Source organism: Rhinopithecus bieti, unplaced genomic scaffold, assembly GCF_001698545.2.
Source record: "Rhinopithecus bieti isolate Rb0 unplaced genomic scaffold, ASM169854v2 scaffold_33940, whole genome shotgun sequence".
In the NCBI taxonomy this organism is placed as follows: domain Eukaryota; kingdom Metazoa; phylum Chordata; class Mammalia; order Primates; family Cercopithecidae; genus Rhinopithecus; species Rhinopithecus bieti.
Genome location: NW_016814565.1, coordinates 1,087,374 through 1,093,471, shown reverse-complemented (window position 1 = coordinate 1,093,471; position 6,098 = coordinate 1,087,374).

Here is a 6,098-nt window from a genome sequence, read left to right as displayed (position 1 = left end):
TCACAAGGTCAGGAGATCGAGATCATCCTGGCTAATACAGTGAAATCCCGTCTACTAAAAATACAAAAAATTAGCCAGACGTGGTGGTCTGCGCCTGTTGTGCCAGCTGCTGGGGAGGCTGAGGCGGGACAATGGCATGAACCCAGGAGGCGGAGCTTCCAGTGAGCCGAGATCGCACCACTGCACTCCAGCCTGGGTGACACAGCAAGACTCCGTCTCAAAAAAACAAACAAAAACAAAACAAACAAAAACCTCTATGGCTTCAGCCCTTCTTCTGGATCACTCACTCTGGGGGGAAACAGCTGTCATTTTATGAGCATATTCAAACATCCCTATATGAAGAGAAGTACTCGTGGTGCTATACTGAGGCCCCTGCTAACAGTCAGGTGAGTAAGCCACTTTGGAAATGAATCTCTATCCTTAACCATGCTTTTAGATGACTATAGCGCCAGCCAATATTCTGACTGCAACTTCATGAGGGAACCTTGAGCCCAAACTACTCAGCTAAGCCACTCCTGAATTCCTGACCCACAGAAACTATAAAGCAACAAAGTTTCATTGTTATTTTGAAGCCAGTAAGTTTTGGGGTAATTTGAAGCCAGTAAGTTTTGGGGTAATATATCTCCCCTTTCAAAAATATTAGTACTGGCCAGGCGCGGTGGCTCACGCCTGTAATCCCAGCACTTTGGGAGGCCGAGGCAGGTGGATCACTTGAGGTCAGGAGTTCCAGACCAGCCTGGCCAACATGGTGAAACCCCATCTCTACTAAAATACAAAATTGGCTGGGCATGGTGGCACATGCCTGTAATCCCAGCTACTTGGGGGAGGCTGAGGCAGGAGAATTGCTTGAACCCGGGTGGCGGAGGTTGTAGTGAGCCGAGACTGCGCCACGGTACTCCAGCCTGGTCAACAAGAGTGAAATTCCATCCCCGCTGCTCCCCCCACCCCCCAAAAATACTAGTACTAAGAGAGAAGGTGGTAGGAAGCAGAGAGGAAATAGTTTATATTGTTAACTGTTCTTATCCAGCCACAATTGGCCTTAACTTTCAGTTCTTCAGATGCATCAGGTCCTTTGGACGTACTGTTTCCCCAGCCTATACCACTCAGACACATCCTTTCTTCTTTGGTCATCAGGCTAATTTTTACCCTTTTAGGGGTCAGATTAAATGCCATCTAATTCATTCATTGATTCATCCAACAAATACATAATGAGTTTTAGTCAATGTTTTTGGCCCTGGGAAAACCTCAGTGAACAGAATCCTCACTTACCTTGTGGAGCTTACCATCTAGTGAGAGGCGTTCCCAGATTCATCTAGCCTAGATTAGGTTCCTCCTTATGTACCACTCACTAAATTCTTTTTCATTGTATTCATCAAAACTGTATTAAGCATTTAATTTCTAGCTCCCTTATTAGGGCAAAGACCATGTCTCTATCTTATTTCCTGCGCTCTCCTCAATTTCTTGCATAGTTTCAGTTGCACATTATCAGGCATACAGTAGAGACTCAACAAATACTTGCTACTGGGCCTTTTGAATTTTGGACTCTCCTTATTTGTAGCCATGATTTATCTTAATCACTGAACTCTCAATAATTCAGATCTGCAAAATATTTGCTGTTAATTGCAAGCAAGTTTGAAGAAAACGGCTTTAATTCTAGCACTCAATTTATTAAACTGTGAGCATGTTAGTGGGGAAGGAAAAGAGGATGGCGAAAGTTTTTTTTTTCTTTTAAATCTCTAAATGGTTTGGTAAAAATGTGCACACATGTCCTGGTTAAGAAAGAACATTTAAAGCTCCAAATCATAATCACTAAAATTGTAATGAATCACATATACGACAGAAGAAATCAAAGTGTTATAAGTATAAATACACTATAATATATATACATATATTTGAGATGGAGTCTTGCTCTGTCACCAGGCTGGAGTACAGTGGTGCAATCTTGGCTCACTGCAACCTCTGCCTCCCAGGTTCAAGCGATTCTCCTGCCTCAGCCTCCTGAGTAGCTGGGATTACAGGTACCCACCACCACACCCAGCTAATTTTCATATTTTTAGTAGAGATGGGGGTTTCACTATGTTGGCCAGGATGGTCTCGATCTTCTGACCTCGTGATCCGCCTGCCTCAGCTTCCCAAAGTGCTGGGATTACAGGCGTGAGCCACCACGCCCGGCCGCTACAATATACTTTTTAAGATGTCCTGTTTTAACTGAATGAACACTTTGACATCAATTATCACTTCAGGCAAGGTTTCAAGTACTTACTGAGTGCTCTCCTAGGTGCTGGGAATACAGCAGTGAACAAAGAGGCAAAAATTCTGCTCTCACGGTACTTACATTGTGGTTGGGGGAAGGAGCAACCTAAGGAAAATTATGTCAGATCCAAAGAAGCAAAATAAAACAGCGACGGGAGACAGGATACATGTGCAGGAGAGGGGTTTGCAATTTTAGATCAGTTATCCAGGGAAGGTCTCTGAGAAGGTACAAACACGTAAAGGAAGCGAGAGCAAGAATCTTTTGGGATTATCAGGGGAAGAGAATTCCAGGCACATGGAAAAGGAAACAGAAACGCCCTAAGACTGGAACGTGCCTGGAGGGTTCTAGGCTCAGCAAGGAGGTTAATAAGGCTGAGGCAGAGTGAGAGCAACAATGACAGGAGATGAGGCAAGGAGGGACAAATTGTGTAGGATCTAAAGGGTGACGAGAAGCTGTCATATCATTTTCATTTTAAGGTGATTAGAGGTGGAGTCCATTTCCACTGGGGGACCCCTCAAAGTTAGTATCTACAGGCTTCTTCTCTTGAGCAGATCAATTTACTACCATACAGGAACCTTCAGTCTCCTTCGGGGGATTTACACCCAGTTACTAGCTGTGTGGCATCCTCAGTTTTACTTGGTTTCCCAAATTGTAAAGCCTCTCTCCCAAGCTGTCTTTTGCTGGGTAAAAAAGGGGACATGAATGGTCCAATTATTCTTTAAAATGACTTTAAAGTAATTCTGTTGCCCTTAGTCCAACCCTCATCCCTGCCATTAAGGGTAACATGGTATACCAATTCTTGAGTCTTTCAGATTCTAGGATATACAATGAGTTGCCTCAGGCCAGGCGGACCATGAGGTCAGGAGTTCGAGACCAGCCTGGCCAATATGGTGACACCCTGTCTCTACTAAAAAAATAAAAAAATCAGCCGGGCATAGTGGCGTGCCTGTAGTTCCATACTTGGGAGGCTGAGGCAGAAGAATTGCTTGAACTTGGGAGGCGGATGTTGCAGTGAGCCAAGATCACACCACTGCACTCCAGCCTGGGTGACAGAGCAAGACTCCGTCTCAGAACAACAACAACAACAAAGAGTTGCCTCCTGACAATCCTGTCCCTCTGGAGGCTTAGAATTCAATTTTCCTCTGCTCTAAGTCACTCATCAATTTATGTCCTTACTTTCTGTCTTCCAAATCTACTACTTCTCTTGTTCATTGCATTTTATTTTTTAGTTTTGGTGTGTATATTACCATTTTTATTCCATTTCTGTCATTCTAGTGAGATTTTTGGGAGGGAGCAGACATGTTTATTCCATAATGTTTAATTAGAAGTCCTAATTATTCTTAAAATCTTATTCCTTAAATGACTACACAGTAAAACTGGCTATATTCTGGTGTGTATATAGTTCTGTAAGTTCTAAGCATATATGCAGATTTGTGCAACCACTGCCACAATTAGGATACTCAACAGTCCCATCACTGTTATGCTTAGATGTCTCTTGTGCTACCTCCTCTGAAGTCACACCCTCCCACTCAACCCCTAGTCTCTGTTCACTATAATTTTTTGTCTTTTCAAGAATGTCACATAAATGGAACCATACAGTATGCAACCATTTGAAACTGGCTTCTTTCACTCAGCATAAAGCCTCAGATTCATCCAGTTGTTGCATGTGTCAATAGTGCTTTTTTTTCTTTTTTGAGACAGGGTCTTGCTTTGTTGCCTACGTCGCAGTGCAGTCAGGGCTCATTGCAGCCTCTACCTCCCGGGCTCAAGGGATCCTCCCACCTCAGCGCCCGGAGTAGCTGGGACTATGGGTGCACGCCACCATAAACGGCCAATTTTTGTATTTTTTGTAGAGACGGAGTTTCATCATGTTGTCCAGGCTGGTCTCAAACTCCTGGGCTAAAGAGATCTGCCTACCTCAGCCTCCCAAAGTGCCAGGATTAAAGGTGTGAGACACCACGACCAGCTGTGCATTTCTTTTTAACACTTAGTAGTTATTCTGCTGAATAGGTATACTGTAGTAGGTTCACCCATTCACCCACTGAAGGACATCTAGGTTGTCTGCAGTTTTTTACTCATTTGCAAATAAAAAAAAAAAAAGTATTTAAAAGTTAAGGTAAAACACACATACCATAAAGTTTACATCTTAACCATTTTAAGTGTACACTTCAGTAGCATTAACTACATTCACAAGGTTGTACCACCATCCATCTCCAGAATTCTTTTCATCTAGTAAAACTGAAACTCTGCCCCCTTTGTTTACAGATTTTTGTGTGAATATAATTTAATACCTGGGAGTAGGACTGCTAGGTCATATAGCAAATGTATGTTTAACTTTATAAGAAACCGCCACTGTTTCTAAAGTGACTCTACCATTTTGTATCCCCATCATGTACAAACGTTCATGATGCTTTGCGCCTATTAAGGTGACTGACATAAAAAGTAGGTAAGTGCTAGCTCTACTTTTTTATGTTAGTCATCTTAATAGGTATACAGTATCTAATTATAAATGCATAAATCAGAGGATGGTACATTATAAAGATAAAAAATCAGCAGATTAACTTCGTATATATCTTCCTCAAAGCTGATCTAACCTTGCACTTTCTGTCGCTCTGCCTCCCAGGTTCAAGTGATTCTTGTGTCTCAGCCTCCCAAGTAGCTGGTATTACAGGAGTGCGCCACTACACCTGGCTAATTTTTGTATTTTTAGTAGAGATGGGGTTTCACCATGATGGCCAGGCTGGTCTCCAACTCCTGGCCTCAAGTGATCTGCCTGCCTCAGCCTCCCAAATTGCTGGGATTACAGATGTGAGACACCATGCCTGGCTTAACTTAGCACTTTCTCTTTTTTCTTTTTGAGATGGAGTCTTGCTCTGTTGACCAGGCTGGAGTGCAGTGGCGTGATCTTGGTTCAGTGCAACCTCTGCTTCCCAGGTTCAAGCGATTCTCCTGCCTCAGCCTCCCGAGTACTTGGGACTACAGGCGTGCAACACTATGCCCAAATTTTTGTATATTTAGTAGAGATGGGGTTTCACTATGTTGGTTGGCCAGGATGGTCTTGATCTCTTGACCTCATGATCTGCCCACCTCAGCCTCCCAAAGTGCTGACATTACAGGCATGAGCCACCGCACCTGGCTAGCACTTTCTATTAAATGCTTATCAGAATCAATATTTGATAATTACTCTGCTAAAAAATGTAACACTGAGACTAATCAGAAAAAAAGGAAACAAAGATTTTTAAACATCACAACTGCATTTCATAATGGTTTTCCTAGGACTGAGGCAGAATGAAAACCCATTCAGTTTTGGCTAGGGCTTTTCGTTTTTTCGGAGAGTGCAGTGGCACGATCTTGGCTCACTGCAACCTCCGCCTCCCAGGTTGAAGCAATTCTCCTGTCTCAGCCTCCCAAGTAGCTGGGATTACAGGTGTGTGTCACCACACCCGGCTAATTTTTATATTTTTAATAGAGACAGGGTTTCAACATGTTGGCAAGTCTGGCCTGGAACTCCTGATCTCAGGTGATCCACCTGCCTCAGTCTCCCAACGTGTTGGAATTACAGGTGTGAGCCACCATGCCCGGCTTGGTTAGGGCTTCTATCCAGCTGTGTCACAGATGACATTTTTCTTTTCTTGAGACAGACAGGCTCCTGCTCTGTCATCCAGGCTCGAGTGCAGTGGTATAATCATGGCTCACTGCAGCCTCAACCATCCGGGATCAAGAGATTTTCCCACCCCAGCCTCCCACAGGTAGGACCACAGGTGTTTGCTACCACATCTTGCTAATTTGTAAAATTATTTTTATCTATTTTTATTTACTTACCTTTTTTTTTTTTTTTTTTTTT